Genomic DNA, 12885 nt, shown 5'->3' with positions numbered 1-12885 from the left:
ATAGTGGGAGTTAATACACAATAGGTATAGCCTTTAGTGATCACCCTGGCACATCTAAAAATGAAGGACCATTCTCAAGTGCCCCATCATTGACTGAACAGGTAATTGTGGGAGAGAACCTACTAATGGTACCTGCATGAGGGAAGAGAGTTTGGAGCTTAGAACCACTTGGCATGCCTATTACTTTAAGACAACTTCCTAAAGCAGAAGACACAGACATATTCTTTATTTTTTTCTCTTTATGAGTTGCTCCTTCTTGTTCAGATCAGGTCTCAGCACAATGACGTAGCATTTGGGGAAGAAGATACATGCCAATAAGCCGGCACTGGAGGTTAAGATGGAGAAGACTTCCACAGCAACCATATATTTCCCCTTGGTGCTCCAGTAGGTGGGAACAAAGGTCATCCACACGCTGCAGAAGACCAGCATGCTGAAGGTGATGGATTTGGTTTCATGGAAACTATCTGGTAACTTCCTGGCTAGGAAGGCCACAGTGAAGCTCACAACTGCCAAGAACCCCATAAAGCCCATAGGGACTCTATTTTTTTAAAGTAGAACAATTATTTTGCCACTGGACTCCTTCATTACATTCCACAATGATTTCTCTAGTATCTGAGTGTATATCAAAATGGGGGAAGGGAGGAAAGGTTGCAAGCCACACAGTGCAAAGAGTGGCTTGAAAGAGGGAGCAGGAGACTACTATCAACCAAGCCAGTCTTCCCCCGACCCATTTCCTCATCCTGGACCCTGGCTTGGTAGCCATGAAAGCTATAATCACAATGATGGTTTTGGCCAACACGCAAGAAGACATGCCACTGAGAAAAATGGGATGCCAAAATGCAGCTCTTTTGATCCGGATGAGGCAGGTCCCGCTTTCTCTGTGGGTCTCTCCAAATGAAGGGGAGCAAAAGCACAAAGGGAAGGCCATAGGGAAGAGAGAGAGACGAGGAGAATGTAGGAGAGGCTGTGGTTGTTGGCCTTCACAATAGGTGTGTTCTGATGCTTCACAAAAGTTCCCAAGACCCAAGCTGTGATGAAAGAAAGGGAAAGAGCAAAAATAGCCAAACTTGTCCCTAAAGGCTCTTCATAAGACAGGTAGCTGACATCTTTGGGAAGGCATAAATCTTGGTGGCTGTTAGGATAATGATCTTTGAGGCACTGGAAACAGTCATCCATGTCTGAAAATTAAAATGTTGGTTGCTGCAGGATAGACTTATGTACAATGCTTTGCTTCTATTTTATGGTTGTGTTTCCATACCAGCCCATGATAGAAAAGGTGTTCTGCTTGAAGACAGTGATGCTATTCTCCCAACCCTTGGAGTGCCTTGCAGTGCAATGCCAAAATGGGAACCCATTCTCTGTACAGGGTCAGTGCACCTACAAGGACACATAATAAGTAAAAACTTGTGCATGTGTTCTGTTGTTTTGATTGTTGAGTGCTTGTGTACCCCCATTGTTCCTTATTAAAATTTTTAAACTTTATTTTCTCTCCTGCAGAATTTTCTTGCAAAAGCTGTTTTTTGTAAACATAGGCAACCAAGATCTTGAGCTTGCACAGCCTTTTGCTAAGCCAAGAGTCTGCTCTCACTAATTCCCAATCTAAAAGGGAGAAACTCCCACCATTTTGGGAAACAGTTGTATTGCCATTTTGATATTGGTCTTCATTATTTATAAGCTACTTTGACTCTTGCTTTGCAAGGAAAAAGTAAGATAAACTATTCTAATAAATACGTACGTTACAAAATACAGTGTAAAGCAATCAGCACTTGTCAGGTTTGAATGAGAACTAAGACTCTGAAATGGGGAAGATTATCACTCTACTTACGCAGTTATAATTGCACTACGCCAGTTGAGTACAGTAGTTGCTTGAATTTTAGAAGTTAATGTCGCAAGGGAATCCCTACTCAATGAGAGGAGGTGGTCTTTCTGTCCCTGAATACCACGCCTGTCACTGCCCTTTATGAGTATGCTGTCTTTCGTTTCCTTCTATCCATCAAATCAAATGCTGTACACAACAGTGCACCTACTTCAGAAGCTCTGTCAAACTTCATTCTCTTACCCACTATCCACATCATTGCAGAAAATTGCACAATATTTTTCAACCAAATGGAAAACTGTGTCTACCTGCTATAACATTCATGGTCCCAATTAAAGTTCAGATTAAGTCTATAAAATATTTACATCACTTACCTGTCTGGTTTGATATTTTCCCTTTTGGACATGCAACACAATCATAGCAGCAAAATGGTTTCCCTTCTTTCTTTGTCTTACTACGACCCAACAGGCATGGGTCGCTACACATGGAAAGGGGCAGCATCTGTAATCAAGGGAAAAGAAGAGTGTTGAACCATTCAAAACATATCCCTGAGGACGTGTACCACAACAGCCAAGTATTTCTTTTCTGCCAAACATGTCTACAGTACAGTTCGCATTGATTGCAGTCTTTTAACCATACCACACAAGTCTACCGTTCATGGAACCCTTTTACCCACCCCATTCCAGTCTAGAGCAAAGGTAACACATCTCATATGCTTTCATAAGTCACCCTTAGCTTGGCAGAAATAGATGTGTTTCTGTTTAAATTGTGCTTTTGTGAAGATTGAATCCCGATCCTGGGGAATCCCAAACTTGCTGCATTCATTTAGATCTTTGAATTCGTTCTGGCTCACTTTCTTGCTATTCTTTTTGTTTTCCAGTTAGTATTGCAGCTGAAGCAGTTCTGGTTTTACAGTGTATTCATTGCACACAACTTATATATGCAGGATATGGGAACACAAATCTTGCATAAAATAGTTGCATTCTCTAGGAATAATTAGACATTAGGAAATATACATAGTGTGAACATGAAGACTTGCTTGTTTCACACAGAGGCAAGAAAAAATTAGCAAGGGTTTTTCTACACAGAACATCAGGGAGAACAGCTTTGAAACCATCTCCTAGCTCTGCGGTGTTTGCCACTTGAACATTTGAAGTTAGAATTCCCTTCTGCACACGCAAAATAATGCTTTTGAACATTTGAAGTTAGAGGCCCCTTCTGCACACGCAAAATAATGTGTTTTCAAACCACTTTCACAACTGTTTGCAAGTGGATTTTGCCATTCCGCACAGCTTCAAATAGCACTGAAAGCAGTTTGAAAGTGCATTATTCTGCATGTGTGGAAGGAGCTTGAAACTCATTGACACTTTTTTGGCATTAGCTTTACCAGATTGCCCATCATGGCAATCCATCTCCCACCCCTTTCTCTGTGCCACCACGGTTGGTAGTCACACCAGCTGGAGCAAACATGTGGTATGAAGCCCCCAAGTTAAATGATCTTTCATCATTTTTGACTAAACCCAAAAGATGTTTCACTTCTTTCTTGTGAATTGTCTAGAAATTCTCCTAATATTGTTGAGTTTTAGCATAGAGATTGGGGAATTCTTAGAGTGCCACAATGCTGTTCTGCCCCATCCCCCATTTTCTTCTACCTCTGAAGGGAGAAGCCAAGCTAGCAACTCTAGTTGGAGGGGATCTAGTTCAGAGTATAAATAACAGACCATAACTCTTGAAATGTGCTTGGATCTCACCTGGTTGAACCTGCTGGGCCATTTGATGGCCTCTTTGTGGATAGTGAGCACTTTGTATGGGACAGCCCCAGGGTCTATCTTCCCAACTTTGACTCTGAAAAAGGACTGGTTTGGGAATGTGACCCAATTGATGATATCAAATCCAGCTATCAATTCTCCATTTTGATTGAAAGCAATCTTCTCCCCAGCGCTGTTGTTGAACGAGACTCCTCTCAGAAAAAGGTGAAGCTAAGCAAGGAGAGGTAGAAAACCAACTTTAAGTTTAGGAAATGGAAACAAAGTCTCTGTCTTCTTAAAGAGAAATATGAAGAGAATCAAGTGCTCAAGTTGGAAAAAAGTTCTTTCAGTTAGGATTGGAGTGAATTAGCATGAAAACCAAAGGGGAAAAAAATGTTAAATAGCATTACTGCATGTGCAGGATTAGCAAATAGCTGGTATGTAGTAGATAATAGAATCTCTTGGAAAAATTAGTGATCTGCTCCCCCTGCACCCCAAAAGTTTTTATGGCTGGAGCATTTGGATTCAATTGACCCATCCAAAGCTGTATCCACATACCGTTGTAGTCATCTTTCCCCACCTTTTCTTCCAATATCTGAAAAAAATTGGCTCCATTATAGCCAATTGGGAAATATTTGGGGCACTGGGAGGACCTATTTAAAATGTATCAAAGTGACATTTGCAGATTATTCACAGGTGATTCTCTTTACAAGAACCCCCAAGTTGGTAAAGACTGTGTTCTGGTGTCCAATTTTATGAGCCCACAAAGAGGGAATCCCCATCCATCCTTAACTGTTCCCAAAGGAGGACAAATGAGGGTTCATGAATTGGACGCCCTGACCTAAACGGAATCAAAGTCTTCAGTTCTTATTGGGATCCACAGCAGCCATACTGCAGATTTGATGCCTTTGCCTAGACACAGACACAGACACAGACACAGACACGCACACACACACACACACACCGCCAAGCATCACAAAAGCTTCCTATAAGATTGCTATGGTGAGAATTTTCTCTGTGTGTGTTTTAGGTCTATGAAAATTTGTTTCTTTGTTCTTTTCTATTGTTCTTTTGTGTTGAGAAATGCTTTGTTACGTCTGGTTACACTGAGTTGCACAGTGAGTTATTGTGCCTCACCAAACTAATTTCAGAAAGCATGTTCTGCATATCTGCTGGGCATAAAATAGAAGCTATGGCACACCTAGGAGACGGTTATTGATAAGAATCTTGGTGAAGACACATCTTATTCTTCAGTTTAGAACATGTTGATGTACCTATATGTATGGTGAACTTTCTACCTTTGCTCACTCTGAATAGATAGAAACAGCTGTTGATCCAGGAGCTTCTTTCTCTGTAACCCTTATTAACACACTCTTCATTTACACAGGAACACAAAGCAACTGGCTGTCAAACGGAAGCTCAAGCTACCCTGTCCTGAGAGAGACATCTTTCTGTTGTCTTGGACATGATGGACCCAAATGTATTATGAGGTTTCTGGCCTTGTTCTACTCAGGGTATTACCAGAAATGGCTGTTGATTCAGAAGCTTCTGCCTTCCTTTATTGCCCATTACCGATTGCTTGAATCTTTGTAAATGCATGGCATGTAAGGCATAGGCTACAGCATAGACAGCATCATACACACTGCTGCTGTGGCCAGTCATGCTCATTTCAAAAACGGTCTTGGGAAGATTCTCCAGTTTCTCTCTCCCAGTGCACATTGGCTCACCATTCGCCTCCTCCACGGTTTCGGACAAAGAACAGACAAATGCCTTTTCCCAGAAGTCTTTTATGAAGCCATCTTCACTGTCCACTGTAGGGTTTCTCATCTGCAAAAATTCCTGGAATCTGATCGATTTCTTGGAAGGAATTGAGAGAGAGATTGCCCCGTGGATGTAGCATATGCTCCATCCTCTTTGAAAGGCAAGTGAAGTGAACTCCATGTCGGCCGTCATAATCCAGACTTTCGTCTTCATGGGTACGTCATCAAATGCTAAGAAGTTCAGCAATGTTCTCATAACTGCCATGGTTTGACTTCCACCACAGACAACTACTACATTGGCTGAGCTTCTCATGGCAAAGCTAAACAAATCTCTCCCTTCTGATATCATATCTGCAATCGCAGTGGAAAATTTTATGGAGGGAAATTTTTCTATGAAATCAAAGCAGATGTTTCTCTTAGAAAATATGGGAATCACATCATGTATAAAACTTTCCCCATGGAGATCTTCTGTATACATCATCCCAATCCATGTCCAACTGAAATGCAGCAGTAATTGGAGAATCCCCATATATTGATGGGCTCCATTTGGAAACATGTGGTGAAAGGAAGCAGGTTGGCTTTGGTCACTCTTCACTGGAGTAGAAGCGTACGTTACCTAAGAAAAGGAAATGCAAAGAACTGTTACAAAAACAAATGTTATAGTATGGTAGGGGATTGAATTCCCCAACTGGAACATGTGAATCCAATTTTGAGTTGGATGCAGGCAGCTTTCCCTCTCTTTCTTGCCTGATTTCTCTCTGTGCAGCAATACCCCACCTTTCTACAGAGTTTTGGTCAGTGCAGAACCCTTAATACCCAGCAGAGACCTTCTGGCAGCCCAAGGGGAATTTTTCTACCTTTCTCAAGAGCTGAAAAACTGTCTGGATACATCTGCCTCTTAACATGTCAATTTCTGACTTTACTCAGCTTTCATGAAGCATTCAAAATGTATGGATGCCGGTAGGTTGCTCCATGGCCATGTTCAGTTTGTTAAGGTCAATGTGGCATCTAGCCAAATACATACACCAGAGAATATATACATTCATAAAAATCACCTCAGTCCTAAAATAGCCATGAAGATGATATAAGGATTGTTATTATTGCCATAAGATGATATAAGGATTGTTATGTACAGAATCACCTGTTGAGGGTTCCTTATCAAGTGTATTAACACTTCCCTTGAAGAAGGCAGACGAAAACGCGGTAATCCGCGCGAAGTGTTTGGGAAGTACAACGGAGCGGAATCGCAGTCACAGTGGGTGACATTGACGCAATCATATTTACAAGATTATGGACATTGTTGGTTTAACAATTACATGATTATGGACTTGAGAGAAGGTTGTCTTGTAATAAATGGTTACATGAATTGGATTTAAAGTGGAGATATATGTGTTATGGAGATATAATAGTTTGATCAGTCTAACAGCCAACAATTTGACATACTTTACAAGTAACTAATAGACCATTTGGGTCAACATTTATCTTTAGCCATAATAAAATAGATGCAAAGCAAATTGTTGTTTTGACGGTCTGCATACTTGTTTCTAGCCTCATCAACAAATGAGCGGCACATTTAGGAATGTGAAGAACTGCTCTAGGGAGGGAACTTGGACTGAACCCACTCTAAACACTCAAAACTAGAAAGAGGTGGACTGAGATGTGTTCCATCTAGCATTTGAGCAACTGGGGAGCTGTGTGGTTTCCGGGCTGTATGGCCGTGTTCTAGCAGCATCCTCTCCTGACGTTTCGCCTGCATCTGTGGCTGGCATCTTCAGAGGATGTGATGGTAGGGAAGGAAAGCAAATGGAGTATGTATACTGTGAGGTCATTAGGTGAGGCCATCTGAATAAAAGTAGCTTGGCATGTGAGTAACAATGAAGTCTGTAGCATGTGAGTCACGATGAAGATAGCAAGGTCAATAGGTGAGTGCATCTGAATAGAAGTAACCTGGCCTTTGTTCCCTTTGATTGCTATTGTCTATAGTTGTCCTGTGTTTGTGTGGAGCTGATTAGTCGCTGTCTGGATTCTATTGTTTTTCAACACTGGCAGCCAAATTCTGTTCATTTTCATGGTGTCTTCCTTCCCGTTGAAATTGTCCATGTGCTTGTGGATTTCAATGGCTTCTCTGTGTAGACTGACGTAGTGGTTGTCAGAGTGGTCCAGAATTTCTGTGTTTTCAAATAATATTCTGTGTCCAGGTTGGTTTATTTTTGGATGGGAGACCATCAAGTCAGATCAGGATCAATTACACAGACTAAGGCAATGGCAAAACACCTCTGATAGTCGCTTGTCTTAAATTCCTCTGATAGTTGCTTGTCTTGCAAATGCCTCGGAGTTCATAAGTTGCCCGTGATTTGACAACAAATCTTGCAGAAGTGAGAAAGCAGAGCTGGGGAAACCCTTTTACTTGTTTATGGGAACGTTGGAGTAAATTGTGAAAGATTTTATATCACCTTATTGGAGGAAAGTTTGTTTGATTGTTGAGTTTGTATGGGAATGCCATTTGCATCACTAACAGAGATGTTGTTAAAATTAAAGTGGCCGAGGGAATAGAGACACCTTTGGGTGGGTTGCAGCTAAGTAGCACGACATCTACTTTGTATGCACAGATCCCTGCCCTATCTCTGGCATTTCCATTTTAAATGAAGAGGTAATATATGGTGGGAAAGACCTCTATTGGGAGCCTGAAACACAGCTGCCTGTCAGAGTAGATAATACTGACAGAGGATGTGACTCAGTATAAGGTAGCTTCCTGCACATTTCACATTGCTTTTTTTTTTGGAGGTTACATTCATTGCTCAAAAAACCCCTGATCCATTTTGTTCCATAGCCCAAAACATGATTCCTGATGGAACACGTTCCTTAGGAGAAGAGTTAACCTTTGAGAGGTAAGCAGAATGTACTTCTGTTTCTGACATGCCTCTTTCTACCTGGAAACCGTAACATCATCACTAAAAACGTAAAGGAATGTGAATTGACAGCCCATGACTGAAGCACACTTGTTACCTGTGGAATCTTGTAGGTGCTCAGAATGGTTGCCATGTGATAACAAAAACTAGCACTCGGTCCCCCGATTGCAGCGACCAGATTGTTGAGGGAGCTGCACCTGTAGTTGGGGATGAATCTGCCCCGTGCAGAGAGGAGTTCCATGGAGGCCTGATAGGTCCTGCTTGCACTGAAGTAGCTGTTGTAGAGGCTGAAGCCAAGCGTGATGTTGGGTAGCAGTCGGGGGTTTTCATTGATCTCCTGAACGGCAAATACCAAAGCCAGGATGTGCTGATAATTCTGAGTCAGGACCCTGCAGTCACAGAATATATTGTGAAGCTGTCTGATAAGTGTGTTTCAAAATGTGTGTCATTGGCTACATTTCAAATTCATATATGCCTGCTAGCAACTTTGCACTAAAAGACAATGTTTGTCCCCAATGAAGGGAACTGTGCAATTTTACTGGTAAGTTTCTGGAGACTTAAATTACCTCCAAAATCAACCCATTACTAGCAGCCAGTTGTCAATCAGGTTCATACATGTATCTTGTATCGTTTCTTTGTTTTGCATGATTTTGTTCCATGGATTTGCAATCTGCCTTGCGCCTATCATTCACAGAAAGGCACTGAATAATTGTTGGGTTTTATCCTTCTGTTCCATACTGCAAAGTTTCTCTCAACTTATTTGATCGATTCAAGAGAGGTCACCATTCATTGGCAGAATAAGGCATAACTCATCCTTTGCTCTGTCAAATTCATTTGGTTTAGTCCTGAACTGAGAATATTTTGTATTTAATTTATACATTTATATTTACTTTCAATGACTGTTCACTACGTAAGATACTTTGGAACAGTCTCAAATGTTTTAAAAAAACAATAACAGAGGCTCATTCCGCACATGCAAAATAATGCACTTTCAAACTGCTTTCAGTGCTCTTTGAAGCTGTGCGGAATAGCAAAATTCACTTGCAAACAGTTGTGAAAGTGGTTTGAAAACACATTATTTTGCGTGTGCGGAAGGGGCCTTATTAAACGTAAGAACCTTATAAGGACAGATCTCTCTCATATCACAACAGAATAGTCTCTTTGTAACAGTGCTTCCCCCAGTCTAGATCTCCTGTTTACAGGAAGTGATGAGGCATGTGTGAGCCATCTTTACCTCTAAACCCCTCCATCCATAATGGAGGCTTCCAGGGTTGAAGGGTGAAGCTCTCTCACCCACACAGTTGAAGTGTCTGCACATCAGCTGCAAGAGAGGATGTTAACTGGCTGTGGAAAAGGAAGGGCTTCTTCTGCCAGCTTGAAATTCAGATGGGGAGATCATTTGCATGAATACACTCAACAGAAAAAAACAAAATAAAAAGCAAACTGACATCCAGGTACGCTGAAAACACAGTGAACGACAAGTTTGTTTCCCATTGTGCAGGTAGATTTCACTTTGGTAGCAAACCTCCATTTTTTTTGACTAATGAAATAATCATTTCTTAATATGACTTTATGGATTGCCAAAGAACTAGTATTGTGGTTCACTATCAGTTTTTTTTTAGAATGGGGACCCATTCTAACCTCAAAGGATTCTGTAGACCACCACCCCCCACCGCCGCACAACAGGATAGTAAATATCCATTGCTTGAGAAATACATACTGACAAAAAGATCAAATTGGCAATGCTTAGTTCACAGGAGGTGGTGATGGCCACTAACCTGGATAGCTTGAAAAGGGGCTTGGACAGATTTATGGAGGAGAAGTCGATTTATGGCTACCAGTCTTAATCCTCCTTTCACATCCTGCATGTGAGCTCCCAAAGGCACCTGGTGGGCCACTGCGAGTAGCAGAGAGCTGGACTAGATGGACTCTGGTCTGATCCAGTTGGCTTGTTCTTATGTTCTCATGTTCTTATATTCATGGATCCCCCGGAATAACTCTGTAGCCCTCATAGGGTTCCTGGACCCAGGCTGAGAACCACTAAACTAAGACAGACTAAACCCCCATAAAGTGCAAATAAAATAAATCTGCACTTTGACACAAAGGTTGCTGCGGATCGCAAGGAAGGCAGAGATGTGAAGTTGTGTCTCATTAGAAAAGGCAAAAAGGAGAAGCTACACTCTAAAACTCTGAAATGTGTAGGAGCAACGATCCCCCCCCCTTGTGCAAGTTGGTTTCGCTTGAATGCTAGAAAACTCTTTTAAACTGATGAACGAATCAGATCTTAATACCATTTTTTTTATTTTGTCTGAGAACTAAACTCTGGTTCCCAAGGACTTTTGAGAACAAGGACCCATTTTCACATGAAAAAAATCCACCAATCCTCTCATTCCACATTACGCCATCTGCATAAGAACAAATCAAAATAGCCAGGCATAGAGCGCATATGGATTCCCAGGTCCCTTGCAATAACTATACTGTCTCCCAGAGTATCCTTAGCCCCCGGGCTGAGAACCAGTGAACTAACACAGATTAAATACCCATAAAATGCAAATAAAATTAATCTGCCCTTTGACACAAAGGTGGTTGTGGATCGCAAGAAGGGTGGAAAGCAGCCCTTTAAAAAAAAAAGACAGAACAGCTAGAGTGGCATTAATTTAATCTTTACATCCGAGTACTTACACATGCTCACCAACTGCGGCCTGGAACGGATGGTGCTTGAATATTAATTGATCAGGATAGATGTAGATCTGGGAAAGAATGCCACCTATGATATAAACCCCCAACTGATGATACTTGTGCAGTATTGGGAGGGGGTCGCGGATGGTGCACTGAATAACAGGAGCCTTGCAAAGAGCCCATGGGTGAAGGGCTAGTACTACATTCATGAATATCACTACTTTGCTTAAAAATATTCCTCCTGAACCACACTTTGCCAGCTTCAACATTGTTATGGAAGTGTCTACTAGGATCAAATGGCCACTGAAATGGCCCCTGACGTTGCTTCTGCAATAACTGGCCCAACCATGGAAAAGGACCAATGGCTGACTGCTTTCAGCTCCAGGAGATATTAGTAGCATCTCTCATGTTGCTTTTCATCTTCTGGATGTCCCCACGGAATTGGAGAAAGCACGGATGGTGAATAATTGCAGAGGTCGTAGTCGGCAACCCAGAATTATGACTTCTCTGTGACATTTCAGAAGAAAACATGTTTACTTCAGCTCAGAGGAGGTCTTCTTCTGGGACAGCAGATTGTTAGGAGATACAAAGTTCAATGGTTTGGGGGAAGGAGACTAACACAGGAGAAAAATCACTGTGCCAAATGTATGATACAGCATAAGATTCTTCATATATCCCAAAGTGGGTCAGTTTTCAAGATCTGAGTAGGTAAAAGCTTTAATGGTCCATAAGATATTGAAGAGTTTTCATATTTACCACACATATACCACTCCATTTTATGATGAGTTCCTGACAATGGTCAGCAATAAAAGAATAACATAATCTTACCTATTATACTCCAATCAAGAATGTTGTAGATTCATTAGCACTGTCACGGGCCTAAACAATTAAACTTCAGCAAAAAGAAATTTTCTCACCCAGAAAGCATATCTCTCTCTGTGTGTTTGTATGTGTGTAGAAGAGAGGGACTTAATCTGTTCTTCTAAATAGGAGCTGTGAAGTAACAAGATACCCAAACTTGAGAAGTATAAAAGAAAAATCTTTTTTTTTCAGAATGTAAATTTACCAACTGTAAATTTAAACACTACAAAAGAAAAACTACAAACCATTCTTTATCAGAATATAAGTCCCTCTCTGCGAGACCGTCTAACCCCATATGTCCTGAATAGGCCTCTGCATTCGGCGGAGGCCAATTTGCTGGTAATCCCCTGCCCCTCGTTGATGCAGCTGGCCTCTACCCTGGCCAGGGCCTTTACAGCCCTGGCCCCGTCCTGGTGGAATGCTTTACCATCTGCTGACCGGGCCCTGCTAGACCTTGGCAAGTTCTGCAGGGCCTGTAAGACCGAGTAATTACACCGGGCCTTTGGGGATGCCAGCCGCAGACTGCCTGCCCCCCCTGGAGCCCCCACGACAGTTTTGCCATCTTCAGCATTGCCTGATTGCTGATCCCACCTATTTTTGGGCAATGCTGGCCCTCCTGGCCTTTGGGTTGGGCGCCATCTGTGCATGCATCTGTGCATGTATTTTATTCGTTTATTTTTTTTTGAAATTGCTGCTATAATGTATTTTAATGAATTTTAATGTTTTATTGCTATATTGTATTTATGAGATTTTATTTGTTTTATGTCTCATTGTACACCGCCCAGAGCCCTTTGGGGGTTGGCCGGTCTATCAAGCCCAATCAATCAATCAATCAATCAATCAATCAATCAATCAATCAATCAATCAATCAATCAGTCAGTCAGTCAGTCAGTCAGTCAGTCAGTCAGTCAGTCAGTCAGTCAATAAAAATATGATAAAAACAGAATAAATATGTATATATCTTTTTTAAGTGTTGACCACACAAGACTTCCCGCTCAGCATTGGCATGCTGGGGCGCCGAATGAGACCTGTCTCAGGCCCCAAAATCTTTGGAAAACCCCTCTAATTATGTATCTGCCGATTTGCTCAAGGACGATGCCTGGCCCTTCCAC

At 41.7% G+C, this 12885-nt stretch overlaps 1 pseudogene; it reads right to left on the bottom strand.

Annotated features, from left to right (window-relative positions):
* Positions 1-225: 225 nt before the first annotated feature.
* On the bottom strand, positions 226-11181 carry LOC125440576 (annotated as a pseudogene).
* Between the last annotated feature and the right edge of the window lie 1704 nt (positions 11182-12885).

Source organism: Sphaerodactylus townsendi, linkage group LG11, assembly GCF_021028975.2.
Source record: "Sphaerodactylus townsendi isolate TG3544 linkage group LG11, MPM_Stown_v2.3, whole genome shotgun sequence".
Taxonomy (NCBI): domain Eukaryota; kingdom Metazoa; phylum Chordata; class Lepidosauria; order Squamata; family Sphaerodactylidae; genus Sphaerodactylus; species Sphaerodactylus townsendi.
This window is presented reverse-complemented; position numbering and strand designations above follow the sequence as displayed.